This window comes from Linepithema humile, chromosome 1 (genome assembly GCF_040581485.1).
Source record: "Linepithema humile isolate Giens D197 chromosome 1, Lhum_UNIL_v1.0, whole genome shotgun sequence".
Taxonomy (NCBI): domain Eukaryota; kingdom Metazoa; phylum Arthropoda; class Insecta; order Hymenoptera; family Formicidae; genus Linepithema; species Linepithema humile.
Genome location: NC_090128.1, coordinates 16,369,892 through 16,387,698, shown reverse-complemented (window position 1 = coordinate 16,387,698; position 17,807 = coordinate 16,369,892). Strand labels below are relative to the sequence as shown.

General features: G+C 33.2%; 1 pseudogene; it reads left to right on the top strand.

Moving 5' to 3' along the window:
- Window positions 1-7,023: 7,023 nt before the first annotated feature.
- On the top strand, window positions 7,024-10,645 carry LOC137000529 (uncharacterized; annotated as a pseudogene).
- The last annotated feature ends 7,162 nt before the right edge of the window (window positions 10,646-17,807 follow it).

Sequence of the window (17,807 nt, the reverse complement as noted above, 5' to 3'; positions counted from 1 at the left end):
ATGCCCAGCAACCCCACGAGCGCGAGCATACTCGTGCTCCGACCGAGCATACTCGGCTCCAGGAACAGCTTCCGCACGATACGGGAACACCCATGCCCCGCCAAGCATACTCGGCTCTAGAAACCGTTTCCCCGATACGAGAATACTCGTATCCCGCCGAGCATACTCGGCTCTCGAAACCGTTCCCGCACGATACGAGAATATTCGTATTCCGACCGAGCGTACTCAACCCCCACGAATCGTCTTCCGCTCCTTACATACGAGCGTACTCGTGTGCCGCCGAGAATACTCGGCTCCGCTTCTTACATACGAGCATACTCGTATACCGCCGAGAATAGTCGGCTCCGCTTCTTACATACGAACATACTCGTATACCACCGAGAATACTCGGCTCCACGTCCGACTTCAGATCACCGCAGGACACGGGCAATACGCGTGTTTTCGCTCCCGTCTTCATTCATTCAAATCGGTTCCTTTCATCCGGCAGGCAATCGTGACTAATCGATTCAAGCGTCGAATCACCGCGCACGCGCCCGAACCATCGACCGGTTCGATCGATAGTCGATACAACTCGCACGTATCGATCCACGCGCTCGCTACTTAACGATCTAGGAACAACCGCGGCGTCCGCGCTTGCGCCGACGCTTCCGCGTCGCCGTACACAGATGTCTATACTAGTACTAGATCGCTAACTTCGTCAAAAGAGCTGAGGCCGGCAGGATTTCCGGTTTCGGCCATGACACCCTACAACAAAATGGCGACAATGCGTGTGTAATGTGTATAGGCCCTCACACACAAAATGACATAACTGCATATGCATAGCATAAGACCGTCTCGACCAATGAACATCTAGCATAAAGGTGGTGCCATATTGATTTACATAGCATGTTCATTGGTCGAGACGGTCTTATGCTATGCATATGCAGTTATGTCATTTTGTGTGTGATGGCCTTATATCTGTACGTGCGTATGCACATGTGATACCCGGCGTGGTAATACAAATTGATAATATTGTAAAAATTCTTGAAAAATGCCGAGCAGTTGTTGAGCAGTTGTTGAGCAGTTGTTGAGCGGCCATTTTGTTGTAGGGTGTCATGGCCGAAACCGGAAATCCTGCCAGCCTCAGTTTTTCCATATGTCAAGCCTAAAGTTAGCGATCTAGTACTAGTATAGACATCTGTGTCGCCGTACGACAACTGAAAGTTCTTTGACTAGTTTCTATCGACGACGAACGGCACGAAACAGCTGGACAAAATCCGTCTAGTTTCTCGAAAATATATTGTAACGGTCGGAGCACCGCGTACGCTAATTCAAAATGTCTGTTAAGCGTAGTTGTTCAAACCATGTGCTCCGATTGGCTACCGACTGTAATATTAATGCAATTGAGGAGTATGAATAAATCACCTATCTAACAGAATGATAAATGAGTTTTATTTTAAAGTACCGATTACACTTAATACTGCGGGATCGCTCGCTAGATTTAATGCAACGACTAATCCGACGAATCTAACTTGACTGTTCTTAATGCCGGTTCCGAACAGAGTGTCTCCTCGCTTTTGGCTCCGGATAATCCAGTAGATCCTGAAGATTCCGGAACGTTCTCGAATGTTCGCTGGATCCGGTAGCGCGCGCATAGATCGATTCGTTGTATCGATCTCGAGCCATAGTGGACATCGATTCGATGTATTGATGTTCTTCTGGCTGGCGCCGCCTGTCGGTCAACCGTAGACATATCTTACACAACCGTCTTACACCGCCGTAATTATTACAAGTTTATAACTCGCGTTCAGACACCGCATTCGACACACATTTATACTAACCGTATCCACACGGCTGTACATATCTAACATCAACTCATATAATAAATCACGTTATATTTTATTACACACAAACAGCGCATTCTTTTAACGTCTGGAACCGACCGAACTCCTGATCCCCAACCGACCGAACTTCTGATCCCGGCAAACTATTCCGCGCAAACAAACGGATCGTTTCACCATTCAAGTTTGTATCACTTTCAGATTTTAGTTTCTTGTACTTTATTAATGACATATTATTAACTGTCTTAAAAATTTTTAGATGTATCCAATGAGATCTGTAAAAAGACCCTATACTCGTTATTCTCGATGGATTTATAATATACAATTTCATAGCACCCATCTGTATGCTGTTACATTGGATAGTTTATATGAATTGAACTTTAAGGGAAAAGACCACCTTGACCACGAAAAACCATGAAAAAAAGAGTTTATCACAAAAAGATAAAAAAATTTTTGGCCAATTTTTTTAAATGTATTTTAAAAAAATATATTTAATGTTAATTAAAATGTTAATTAAAAATTTGTCTTTTATTATATTTTTAATAATTACATAAATTATATACTTGATGTCATAAAATAAAAAATAAATAATAAATATTTGTATGAAATATAAGTGCTTCAAAATTTTTATTTCTCAAAATATAGCATTAATGTATGCAATGTTACGCAGAAACTATTTGTCCGAAACAAAAAAGATTTTTAATTTTTTGCATTGACAGTTAATTTATAGACGATCAATGTCTGTAATTCAGCAACGTATAACGTTTATTTCGAAACATTTTATAAAATTTTTATAAAATTAATTTTAAATAAAAACAACAAACTTGTTTGTTTAAAAACAGTTTTATATAAACTACGTATTACGCGCCTTATTCCTATATTTGAAACAAATAACATATCGACGTGCTATGCTCGTTATTTCTGTGTAAGAAATTAATAAAGAACATTCCCAGCAGTGATGCGATATCTACTACCGGGCTCTGTTACGAGCGTATAGCTACGTAATAGATTATTTAGAATAAGTCGGGACACGTTTGTGGAAAAAGTCTTTATTCGGTGTTGCTGGTTTGAGCTTTGATCGAGAACTGAACTGGCGAGAATGATCTTTGTTTAAGGTGCTGTAGGAAAATCGTAGCGGCGGAATGTTTATTGGAAGGAAGCGGTTTTGTCAAAAGGAAAATATGCGTTAGGCATAGGGACAGCGTTTATGTTTATTGCAGTCATCGAAGGGTCATGTGTTTAGGATCAAGAAGGAGTAAAGATAAAAAAGGTTCAAAGGTTCGAATAAAAAGAGTAATATAAGAAACTATAAGTTGCGGCACGTAACATCTCCCCCCTTAGGAATGAAGATCTTTCTCGAAGTAGAAAAATACATTTAAGATCTTATTTCTAAATTAACGCAGTAACTTAATCTAGTATTACAATGATCAGAAAAATTAATATTCAACAATGTTCTAACAATGAGGTATAACATAGTCTTATACTCTAACATACACATATATAGGTTCTTATACTATGTCATTAATTCGCAATGTTAAATTTCCTTAAGACGATACAATAGTTGTGTTTTGTCTTACACGCGTTCAAGTCTTGACAATCGATTATTACGAGAGCGAGAACGTCGGATCTCGTTATTTGTTCCATGTCCCTCTCTTTCGATACGAAGGGATTCTTCGCTGTCGGTCGGTACCGATATAAAGGTAACTTCGCGTTGCGTAGCTGTCGGATGAGCACTACGAGTGGTTATATTATTATTAAAACAGTTGTTAAAATATTGAACGCAGCCTTCCTTAGGTATACAACATAATTTAAAAATATGAACGAACTTACTAATCAATGAACATTTTACCGTTATATAGATAATAACTAATCCTATCATAGTATATAATATATAATAAAACCAACTCAAGGTCTTTTCATATAAGGTTTTAGTTCGGTGATGTTTGCCTATCTCATTTGCTTCTTTATATAATTCGTCCAAACTAGAACTAGCTGTTTTTAACAAATTAATATCTAAGTGAGGTGTTTTACCAATGTTTAACAATTGAAGCTCTGAAATATTAACATTACTTTCTTTGATATCTTCGCATAATTTGTTTGTACTAAGATTAACGTTAGGAATAAAATCTTTGTCAATGGTATCGATTATGCTTATAGTTTGGGTATGTAATAATACATTATCCGAAATGGCATCACATTCCGGGGATAGTTTAACTAAACCAGTTAAAAGTAGTTGTGTTTGACGCGGCTTGTCGTCTTTACATAAAATGTGAAGGGTCTCCTCCCGCGGCGCAGTATAAAGCCACGAGTTCGCAGATTGTAATTGATACCAGACATTATTATGAATTTTTATTACACGGATATCGCATTCTTTCAATATGTTTTCTAATCTAGCGGATTTCAGTGGTTCCGATTCGCAAGTATGGACGGTCGAAATCTGGTACAATAAGTCCGTTGTATTGATCAGACAATTTTTTTACTGCCTGTTCTGACCGTTTCGTGTAATACATAAACGTATTCTCCCGGATCTAAAACTAATGGTTTCATTTTCTTATCGTAATATTCTTTCGCTGACTCTTTAGCCTTTTGTAAATTATTTTTAGCGTTTTTTCTTAGGTAATTCAATTTATTCGTTAAATCTACGAGAAATTCCTCATGAGTAATTCCTCGTCTCGGTTCTACAAGTACGGAAGGAAGTCGCGGTTTTCGTCCAAATACTAGTTCGTACGGAGATATTTTTGTTCCTTCGTGATAAGCGGTATTATAAGAAAACATAGCGGCATCTAGAAATGAATCCCAATTATTTTGATTTTGATTAATATATGGTTTTAGATATTCAGCTAATACGTGATGTGAGCGCTCTAATGCTCCATTTGACTGAGGGTGGTAAACGTTTGTTTTTACCTGTTTGATTTTAAAAATCTTTGCAATTCCTTTCATTAACTCTCCTGAAATGTTACTACCTTGATCGGACAACAATTCTTTAGGTGAACCATAGGTATAAATATATTTATTGACGATTTTATCAGCTATAGTCGTACTGTTTGTGTCTAGCAATGGATAAGCCGTGCAGAATTTCGTTAATTGATCCTGTGTGGTTAAGATGTATTTATGTCCTTCCTCTGTTTCCGGCAAAGGATCCACAATGTCGATTGCTACCTTTTCAAATGCCTCACTTGGAGTGTCAGTAACTAACATGGGTGCTCTTGTTTTTACTCTAACTAATTTTCGTTTTTGACAATCATGGCAAGCTTTTATATAATTTTTTACGTCTTGTTTCATACCATCCCATGAGTAGTATTGTTGTATTCGTTTTAAAGTTTTTGTTACGCCTTTGTGACCTCCGATCGCTGAATTATGTAGTTCTGTTAAAATATTTTGTTTTACTATTGGATCGACAATTTCTTGTGTTAACGATTCTAATAGATATACTTTAATTGGTGTATCTTTAAATATATATTTTATCATTTGAGTTATTTTTATTTTATTGTTAGCGTCTCCTATAGGTGCTATCAAAATTATCGTTTTGTTATGTGCAATTACATATTCTTTTAGTTTAATTAAGCAATTAAAAATATCTTCCATATTTATTGGGGTATTTTTATTTTCGCGTGTAACGAGATTTATTTCGATTAGATGCTTCTTTTTCTTAATTTTAATATTTCCCGGTGTGAGCGTTATGTCTTCTGCTTTATTACCGTTTTTAGAAAGAGAAATTTTAATTTTAGGAGAAGAGTTTACTTCTTTCACTAAAAGACCTTTTATGCTACCTGAAATTTGAGGGATTATATTATCTGTTTCCCACAATAAATCATTTAGTGCGTGTTGTAAAAATAAGCTATAGCTCAAATTCGCATCGCTACTACCTGAAGCTTGTATCTGAAAGGTCATTATTTGCGGATTTCTAGAGAGTGCATCTGCATTTGTATTTAGTTTTCCTTCTTTGTATACGACTTTATAATTATATTCTTCTAATTTTAATCGCCAGCGCATTAGTCGGGATGATGGATCTTTAACATTAAAGAGCCAAGTTAACGGCTTGTGATCCGTGATAATTTTGAATGGTTTACCGTACAAGTAAGGTCGAAAATGTTTCACTGCCCAGACAATAGCTAAAAGTTCTTTTTCCGTTGTGTCGTAATTTCTTTCTGCTTTATTTAATGTTCGTGAAGCGTAACCAATGGGAAGATCGCTGCCTATTTCACCTTGTGATAAGATTGCACCGATTCCTTCATCGCTTGCATCAGTAGTTAATAAAAATTCTTTATCAAAATCTGGATATTGTAAAATAGGTTCTCTCGATAGTAACTGTTTTAGTTTTTCATAATTAATTTGTTGCCTCATTTCCCATTTAAATGGTACATTTTTTCTGAGGAGCGAAGTAAATGGTTCTGTAATTTTGCTGAAATTTTTAATAAACCTACGATAGTACCCTACAAGTCCTAAAAATTGTTTTACTTGTTTATGATTTTTAGGAACTGGATATTGCTCGATTGCTTTTATTTTTTCTGGGTTAGGTTTAACTCCCTTATCTGATATTATATGGCCTAAATATGTTAATTTGCGCTTGAAAAATTCACACTTGTCTGGCTGTAAGCTAAGACGAGCTTCTTTGATTCGTTCGAAAATTTGGTGTAATTTTTGTTTATGTTCTTCTAAAGTTTGTGCGTATATAACGATATCGTCTAAATAAACAAAGCAAACATTTCCTTGTAGTCCGGTTAAAACGTTATCCATCAGGCGTTGAAACGTCACGGGGGCGTTCTTTAAACCGAATGGCATTTTTTTATACTCGAAATGACCGTTAGGCGTGTTAAAGGCTGTTTTTACGGTGTCTTGCGGATCCATGGAAATTTGATGAAAGCCTGAGGCTAAATCAAAACACGAAAAATACCTGGCTTTGCCTAATTGATCTAAGATATCTGATATGTTAGGTAAAGGGTATGCATCTCCGACTGTTTTTTCATTTAGTTTACGGAAATCTATTACTAACCGCCATCGTTTGTTGCCATCAACGTCGGGTTTTTTCGGCACTACCCATAACGGTGAGTTATACGGTGAAACAGACGGTTGAATAATATCCTGATCTAATAATTTATTTACCTGATTTTTAATTTCGTTTTTATGGATCGGTGGATATCTATATTGTTTTACGTTTATAGGGATGTTATCTGTCGTATTTATAGAGTGTGTAATTCTATTAGTACCTTTTAATTGATCTCCCGGTGAATAGAATATATCATTAAAATTTTCGATTATATTATGTGTCTCGTTCTCGATGATATTATTGTAGTCATGCTTGTCATGCCTAGTACCACAACGTTTAGCGCTTATAATTTTTTAAACTTGGCGCCTTTCCGCCATTTGGTGTCCCCCTATCCCCATATTGTTTCGTTGTGCCGAGGCATCAAGACGTGTTAGCGATCAAAATTAAGAAGATAACGTTCTTCCAGATATAATAGGATGTCAGAACGCAAAGTTAAAAAGCGAGCGAGATCCCGATCACGGGAAGATCGTCATTCTAAAAGAAAATTCGATCAACTACAACAACATGTGGATAACCTCACAAAAATCGTCGAGAAGTTGGTGAGCGTCCAAAAAGTACAGACTGCACCAACAGTCACAAAAGAAAAAGAGAATTCGTGCAATACTAATATAATGGGTAAGTAAAAACATAAAGTCGCGAAAAAATCTCATCTTTCCACACGAAAGTTGAGAGGTTAAACCCACACGGTTTTACCATAGTCCATACGACTTACATAAGACGTCAATGTGATAAAGTTCAACAAGAACGTTAGTATCACAAATTGCACAATAAGTGCCATGTGTCTTTACATAGAGAATCGTTGTGATAAAGTTTCAATAAGAACGTTAGTATCACAGATTGCACAATAAGTGCCATGCGTCTGTATATAGAGATTCGTTGTGATAAAGTTTCAATAAGAACGTTAAGATCACAAATTGCACAATAAGTGCCCTATTAAAAAATCTTCCTTTCCTTTCTTTTTGTTAGAAAACGAGGAGAATAAAGAAAATAATCCGAACGTGGAGGAAATCGCAGATGTCGCAATCGGAAAGGAAGAGATAACGGAAATGGTTTCTGAACAAGAAAAAGACAGCGCTTTAAAAGTATTGGGAATGGATCCCAAGGATTCCAAATTCAAGCAGGTTAAATACCATCCAGAATTAAAAAATACATGGCTAAAATGGAAGAATGAAGGCCTTCCAGAGAAAAATAAGAAGGAGATTTTGGAATCTTACAATAGAAAAGGCGACTTATATATGGAAGCTCCTCAGTTAAATTTGGAAATAATTCCATTGCTCACAGAGGTTGCAAAAAAGAGGGACCAACATTTTACAGATACCCAAAATTGTGTTGGTACAGCCATAGCCGCCTTAGGTGCTGCAGTCTCCATGTTATTAGATCCTCCAGAAGAAGGATTAGATGAACATATTTACCGACTATATAAGCCACGCTGGGCAGATCTTAACAGATGTCTTTCATCAACAATCAATAGCGAGAAAGTCATTCATTACACCACAATTAAACAAGAGTATTAAGCCAGTGGTGGATACAATGTTCTCAGATGATTAGCTTTATGGAGATAATCTCAAGGAAAAAGTCAAGGATGTGAAAGAAATAGAACAAGCTTGTGCAAGCATCAAAGACAAAACGCCACAAAAACACACATTCAGGTTTCGCGAACAGGGAAACTCGAAATACCCACCTGCGGGATACCGGCAGGTGGGTCAACAACCAAGGCGTCGACAAATGAGATTCAAGACAAAACCATTCAAAACCTTCCAGAGTTCGTCCAAAACAACTCAAGCACCAAACCAATCATTGACGAAGAAATAATTCCGGTAAATAAATCAGCAGGGCGTCTTACAATTAGTTTTTTCATAGAAAGATGGAAAAGTATTACCTCAGACAGGTATATTCTAAACTGTTTAAAGGGTTATAGAATTCCATTTATAGAAACACCGATTCAGAAATCGGTCCCTAAAGAAAAGACCTTTTCTGCTAAAGAATCGGAAAAAATACAATTAGAAATTAACGAACTCCTTAAAAAAGGCGCGATTGAAATGAGAAATGTAAAGATTGTGAGGGACAGTTTCTTTCTTCTTGGTTCCAAAACCTGATGGTACGAATCGTTTCATTTTTAATCTTAAAAAACTAAACAACTTTATTAACCCCCCACACTTTAAATTAGAGGATATTCGATCAGCAATGAGTTTAATATCACAAGGAAGTTTTATGGGCTCTTTAGATCTTAAAGATGCATATTTTCTGGTTCCCATCTACGAGGGTCACAGAAAATTTCTTCGTTTTAAATTCAAGGGAAAAACTTTCCAGTTTTTGTGTTTACCCTTTGGATTATGCACCAGCCCGTACGTTTTTACTAAAATTATGAAATCTGTTGTCAGTAAATTGAGACTACAAGGAATAGTGTTGGTATTATACTTAGATGATTTTTTATTTATTCACAAATCAAAAATTATATGTGAAGAAAATATAAAGAAAGCAATAGATATTCTGAAATACTTAGGATTTATTATAAACTATCAAAAAAGTTCTTTAGTGGCTGATCAAAAATGTAAATATTTAGGATTTATTATTGACTCAGTCAAATTTTCTTTAAATTTGACAGATAGAAAAAAGAATCAGATAATAGAACTGATAAATGAATTTAAAAGCGGAAAAGCATATAAAATTAGAAAATTCGCTAAACTTTTAGGAGTTTTAACATCAACTTGCCCAGCTGTAGCTTACGGATTTATTCATTGCAAAAGATTAGAAAGACAAAAATTCCTAGCCTTAAAATTCAATGGCGGAAATTATGAAGGAAACATCTGGATAAATGAAGCTATGTTAGAAGAGTTACAATGGTGGAAATTAAATGCGATTATTGGAACAAACCCAATCAGAACTCAACTCACTTATATGATCCCACATAGCAAAATTTCATCCTACGGATGTCCGTGGGATGTAATGTAAAGGATTTTCAGATATCCCTGGGATGTCTGTACAAAGCCGTAGGATATCCGTAGGGCATCCGTGGGATATCCGAATGTCCGCTTTTCAGATATCCGTAGGACATCCAAAAATAAATCTCTGGGATATCCCTGGGATATCCTACATATGATTAAATTAGATCCCAACAATGTCCCCTGGATATTTTTTTTTATCCAGATAAAATCCAAATAAAATTATTGAATATAGGATGGTGTTAATAATCCGATCTTATATTCGAAATCATTTTAAAACCTCATTCAATCAACAAAATGGTTGCGCAACATTATTTCATTAGTTGAATGAAATCATAAGACGATTCTAAATATAAAATTGGACTATAAATACCACCCAGAAAAATATCTATTTTAAATGTTTATTTAAAATGCCTTTAAAAAATATATTTTTTTAAAAGATTTAAACAGAAATTGTTTAGTTTTAAGTTAAGGAAGCAATAAAACAGTAATCTTAATAAGTAACGTCACTCTCTTTCTCTCTCGAAAAGTTTCATATTAATTATTATTTATATTTTAAAAATTTACGACAATCTCACTTTAATGACACCACTATCAAGATATTGTTTTATTACTATTTTTTATTACTCCTTTAAAACTAAAGAATTTTTGAAACATTTTTTCAAAATACATATTTTTTTCAAATATTTTATATAGACATTTGACATGTAAGTATCTTTATGAGCATAAAGGAAAGATTATTAGCAAAATTTCTAAAAATAAAAGCTTCTAATATATTACATTATTTTAAGAATAGACACATTTCAAAAAAGGTAAAGTACGTATAAGTAATATAAATAATAGTACATTTGAAGCACATTTTATTATAAAATATGTAATTTTTTTTTTAATTTTTTATTTACTATATAATGTAAAAATAGTCACAATAAAAATAAAATTTGTATATATAAAAACGAAAACTAAAGATACGTCTTGTACATTTCAAAATTGCACTAGTCACAGTGTTAGATATAAATTAATAAACTTGATATTACTAAATATTATAACTTAATATGAATAATATTACATACATAATATTTTATACATAAAATTGCTAATATTATGTATAATTTATACACATGAACAAAATATAAAAAAAAAGTATTAAATATTTTATTGTGCAGCATTCAGTTTTTTTATTTTTTCAATTGCATGACGAAGTCATGATTTAATTGGTTCCGAAATTTCGTGCTCAGTAGCTTGCGGGTATTTTAATTGAACTGTACCTACAAATACGTATAAACATTTATATAACATAAATATAAACATATACCCCTCAATATATTTTTAATTTTTTTAAACCAGATGTTTAATGAATTAGATGGAAAGTTAATCTAATTTTTATAATTTAATAACTAAATCTAATGTATGTATTATATGTATATGCATTATGTATAGATTTATTAGTGTAAATATCTATGTGTTTAAGTGTTTGTTTATGTATTTGTATGTGTGGGTATATATATATATATATATATATATATATATATATATATATATATATATATATACGTAGTATATATTCACTAAACTTACATTTACTAAATTTATTAACAAAACAAACATTTATATTTCCTACATATACATGATTCTTGTCATTTTTCAAAGAACTAGTTATTCTTAAAGATGCATGTATTATGTTACCTTGTTTATGCCATAAGTTAAGAATATTATGTTACCTTGTTTACGCAATAATTAATGATGACTTAAATATTAGTATAGGACGTATTGCCCAATGGATTGTGTTCGACTAGTGAGAAGTGAGATAGAGTCAATTGTGTAGAAATGTGTTTATTTCTTTGTCAGAGAGAAGTATGTATGTACAGGTGTGTGTGTAACTTGAGTGCGCCAGCGGCGCATTCGCGGCAGAGTGTAAGGCCGCGAGTTTTGAATGAAAGGTGACGGGCGCGGTAATATATTACCGGCCGCGTCTGCGTGGTTGGAATCGGGTCCTTAACAGGACGATTCATGCGAGGGTGCATGTTGCATCCCGGCGGCGAGGTTTGCGTTGCGGTGGAGTATGTCTCCGTTGTGCCATGCGCTGCGACCGTCCGGCTCTCGAAGGCGCAAGTGAGTCTGCGAACCGAGGCGGGAGAGGCCTTCGCATTCGGATGTCCCCTGGAACGTGAGTGTCACGTGGGGACCGAGTCAACCGGGCACAGAACTCTAAGGGAATTATTTTCCGCTGTAGAGTCTGTGGTGGCGACGGCGATGCTGGTGCGTCAGCTGACCGTAGCTGTACATCCTACGTGAGGTGTGCGGTCGGAGCTGAGACTGAGTCTCTCGCTTCCGTGCCTTCCCAGGCACTGTGAAAAGTCGAGAAGACTTGCTGGTTGCGCTCTTCGAAGCAGAGCTGTGACTCCGTTCAAGGGCTCTTAGTGAGAGCTCGCCTTGAAGCGAGTGAGTGAGGAAAGATCTGCGGAGCAGCTCTTTTATATCTCGTCGATCGAAGTTTGATTGCGAGAAAGCTCTTCACCGCCTGCGCAACCTGGCGGTGGGTCCGCAAGCTTATAACTGGTAGAAGGCCTGCGGCGCGTAGCGGCGCCGCGGCGTATTATGCCGCTTCAGTACAGCTGTGTGGCGGTGAGCCGCCACAATTAGTATCTATAGTCTTTTTTTTTACTGTAAATAAGCAAACTCTTCCTGCAATATAATTTAAAACAATAATATTGAATCCTATTTTCACTATACTATACATATACATAATATTACATACGTAAAACTAACTTATTTGTAAAAATTATATACATATATATATATATATATATATATATATGTCAATTGGCTATTTTGACGACAGTGACAAATACGCTATATTATTGTATACATTAGAGTACATTGACTTCCCGACGTATACATCACAAAAATTTTTGCAATGTATACGTCAGAAAGTTAATGTATAAGCAATTAACTATGGATTGGCTATTTCGACGACAGTCCAAAATTATGTACAATGATATATTGTTTGATTAGTTTGGCGACCCTATCATATTATATGAAATAATTAAATGTGCTTATTTGTGTATTAAATGAAACAATTAAAACACATTTTTTGATAAAAAATTTAAATGCGAATATTCCATCAATTATGCAATACTTATTATAAGAATTAATTAGAGAACATAAAAAAAAATGCTTGTGCAAAAATTAATATAAAAAATCTATACAGGGTGGGCCATTTTAATCCATCCACGCAAATAACTCCGAAGGTATAGGTGATAGCGAAAAATAACTCGTACAAAAGTTGTAGGGTTCAAAGGGAGCCAACCGTTGATGACCTTGAACTTGACCTCGAAGTCGATTTTCAAAGTCATTTTAAGATTAACAAGTGTTTTTTAAATGGAAACCCCTATTTTTGATTCCAAAATCTAATAGCTGGTGTCAAGAGCTTTTCAAAACACTATAATGAAGTTATTTTTCATTAAGTACTTTTCGAGTTATGAGGCTTGTAAATTACAGTATTTTGACATAAAATACAAAATATCTTGTAAAACATTCAATTTTTGGGAATTTTACCTTAATACTTTTATGCATAAAATAATGAGACGAATCAATTGGTATAAAGAAAACACATAGTTGCTTTCAAGAAAAAATATGTAATTTGCAACATGCAACTGCATACTTTTTCTTGAAAGCAACTATGTGTTTTCTTTATACCAATTGATTCGTCTCATTATTTTATGCATAAAAGTATTAAGGTAAGATTCCCAAAAATTGAATGTTTTACAAGATATTTTGTATTTTATGTCAAAATACTGTAATTTACAAGCCTCATAACTCGAAAAGTACTTAATGAAAAATAACTTCATTATAGTGTTTTGAAAAGCTCTTGACACCAGCTATTAGATTTTGGAATCAAAAATAGGGGTTTCTATTTAAAAAACACTTGTTAATCTTAAAATAACTTTGAAAATCGACTTCGAGGTCAAGTTCAAGGTTATCAACGGTTGGCTCCCTTTGAACCCTACAATTTTTGTACGAGTTATTTTTCGCTATCACCTATACCTTCGGAGTTATTTGCGTGGATGGATTAAAATGGCCCACCCTGTATATACAGAAATTTATATACATAAATAATATATATCCTTTCACATAATATGGTCAAATCGCCGTATTAAACCAAACAATGTAATATTGTAATTTTATACTCGCAGAAATAGCAATCTATAGTTAATTGTTTATACAAATTTACTGATGTTCCATACTATAAAAAATTTTATAATGCATATGTCAGAAAGTGATATGCTTCGATGTATGCAATAAAATAATTGCAGTGTAACTTCTATTTCTTTTATTTAAGTAAAAGTGTGTGAGACAAAATCAGCAATATTATATTCTATCTCTCTCGGTATTATTTAGCTCCCTCTTCTATTGTGCTAACTATGTTATATATAACTGACTTTATTTATCAAAAATAATTTATTTAACACGAATAATATAACATATTTAAAAATTTAATATTCTCTATCAAAATTTAAAAAAAAGCGAACTTCTAGAAAGAGAAAGAAAGATATAACAATAAAATAGCATGCCTTGCAAAAATAAACGGACTTAAGTAAGTACATGTGAATAAGACTCATTGTAAGGCAATGTGGATGCACTGTAATGTGATAAAATATGTTATGTTATTTGGGAGCAAGTAAAAGTATTTAAAGTACATATTAAAACATGATTGATATTTCTGTTTTTGATGTGGTGTGAATAGTGAGTGTAACTGTGTATATAATCATGTCTCTCATAGGACTACAATAATTAATTAAAGCTTCTTACTTCAAGTGTTAAGTAAAGTAATACACACAACACTACACTTTTGCAATTAAAAGATATTACTGTGTTCATGTAATAAATAAGTGTTGCAAATAAAATACATTTATGCTAAGATTCTGATTTTTATAATTAACATAAACGGATTTTTATAATTAATATTAACACAATAAAATGAACAGCTTACTGTTTCTATTAATATTTTAAACATATATGTATATGTGTGCGATGTGTAATATTCTACATATTGAATTGTCACTGCTGTCAAAGAAGCTGTTAGAAGAGAATCCATTTTCAAAGCACGAGATTCTTTCCAGCGAGAGTTTATTATTATTAATTTCCTTGCTACTAGAATTCTGTATAATGTTGTGGAAATATCAATATCTATTTATTCATCAAGTTAAATTCTATAGTTGGACATTTGCTGTTACGTGTTGTGCCATATCAGTGAACAATAAAAATAAAAATAACAATAAAAATCAGTGAACAGAAAATATAATTGTGAACTTAGCTGTGTAACAATATCACAATAACTAATTAGTTTCTTTTATAATGTTTTGAATTTAAGTAGAGCATTAGAATTCTATATTGTTGTGATAAATGATAGTTATTACGGTATTTATGTAATATATAACAGTGCAATGCATGAATGAAATTCATTTGTGGCATAAGATTTTTATAATTTTAAGGTTATTTGTTTACTATTTTTAATAATATTTAATAAGACATATATGTATATACGCTGACAAATTATATAGAGAGATTATATGCACTGTTATATATTGCATAAATATCGTAATGTGTCATTTATCACACAATACAGAATTCTAATGCTCCATTCAAATTTAAAAGAATATGAAAGAAACTAATTATTGAGAAGTATTGTTATACAGCTAAATTCACAATTATATTTTCTGTTATTGTTCACTAATATGGCACAACACGTAACAGCAAATGTCCAATTAGAATTTATCTTGATGAATAAATAGATGTTGATATTTCCACAACATTACACAGAATTCTAGTAGCGAAGAAATTAATAATAATAAATTCTCTCTGGAAAGAATCTTGTGTTTTGAAAATGGATTCTCTTCTAATAGCTTCTTGGCAGCAGTGACAATTCCACATGTGAATTATTATTAATACTACACAACATGCATGTATGTCTTGTTAAATATTTATAAAAACAGTAAGCAGATAACCTTAAAATCAAAATCAGAATCTTGTAGCACTAATGTATTTTATTTGCAGCACTGTTATGTATTGCATGGCACAGTAATTTTAATCGCAATAATATAGTGTTTTATTACTTCACTCAAAGTTTTAATTAGCTTTCATTAATTATTATAGTCCTATGACATGATTAAATACACAATTACACTCATTATTTACAGATCACACCACACGTCACAAACAGAGATATCAATCATGTTTTAATATATACTTTGAATATTTTTACTTGCTCTCAAATAAAATATTTCATCACATTACGGTGCATCATCATTTGACACCATTGACTAATCACAGTCGATTATTCTTCCATAATTTATCTGTGATTGGTCAATTTCTTACGGCTTACAGCTTACGGCTTTATTATAAACCAACCCTTAGTTTTAGACTGTGTTCGTTATGCTCGCTTACATGCTGAAAGCATCATTCTATCTTTCTTCGACGCATAATGAACAAGAAAGACAGACTGATGCTTTCAGCGCGTAAGTGAACATAACGAACGCAGCCTTATTCACATATACTTCAAGTCTGTTTGTTTTTTAGGCACACTATGTACCGTTATATCTTTTTTCCTTTTTGTTGATCTCAAAATACAGTTTTTAAAAATTTTAAGAAAGAATGCTTAATTTTTAAATTGTATTATTTATATTTATGCAACAAACCATTTTTGATAAATAAAGCAAACTGTATAACATATTGGAGTTAGTACCGAATAGGAAATAAGCAAATAATGCCGAGCCGAGAGAGTTAAGGCCGGTATTCATAGTCGATTCTTATAATTAAGACCGTTTTAAGTATAGTCTTAAGATGTCATAAGCCAATCACAGAGCCGTATTAGCGTCTTAAGGCTTTACTTAAGACGATCTTAAAATAAGAACGGACTATGAATACCGACCTTAGAGTCTGATAGGTACTGTTGATTCTGTCTCACACATTTATCTAAATGAGAAAAATATGTTATCTTTTATAACAAGACGTGCTCTCTTTGCCTCTCTATCAGTTTCTATATACTTTTATGTTTCATAATCTAGTGAGGGCCTATCCAGACAAACTTGCATAGTCGCATAAACATATACAAGGAAATTAATTGGTTTATAAGCAAATGCATAAAGAAATGGACCAATCAGTTTCCTTATGCATATGTTTATGCGACTATGCAAGTTTATCTAGATAGGCCCTAACTGTTGTTACTACACAAAAATAAACAAAAATCTTAATTAGAACTGAATAGTTATCATAATAATGAATTATGAATTTAATCATATAGTTTTGCGCAGTTTAACGGACATGTTGATACGTGTCAGTGCATCTGTGTACATGAGGCGTAACTTGCGTAAAATGCGGATCCGCATTGCTTTCTCTCTTCTTTTGATGATTTCGAAATAATGTTGATGATTTTATTAATAAACTTGCTTTCTATTGTTGCACTGAAATTTTCCTTCTTGCTTTTGTCAAATATTAAATATATACATATTTCTTTAAATACAAAGAGAGTATAATAGTTTAGCTATAAAAAAGGAACCTATTGATATAATTAAATATTATTTTTATTTTATTTAAATATTACTTCTATTTTATTATTGGACGCTGTATTAAGATGCATTTTAGGTAACTAAAATTAATAATATAAATGTATTTCGAAATATACTCTGATAGTAGTGAAAATCCATATTTCGCGTGTTATTTATATATAAATATAGATTTGCAGTATTGTCATTATTTTAGACTGCATATGACTGTATATAAACTTTAATAAATAATGAAGAAAGAAAAATTTTTAAATAGAAAAAAATGCTCTTTTCTTATCTTTTGAATTAATAGAATGTATCATTGAAGCATTAAAGGAATGAGGAATGAAATTTCAATGCAACATTAGTGCAATTAAAATGAACGCCTTAAACTGAAATTTTTCTTGGAATACTTTCTATATATAAGTTTTTTATGTAAAATTCTGAAATAGTTTAA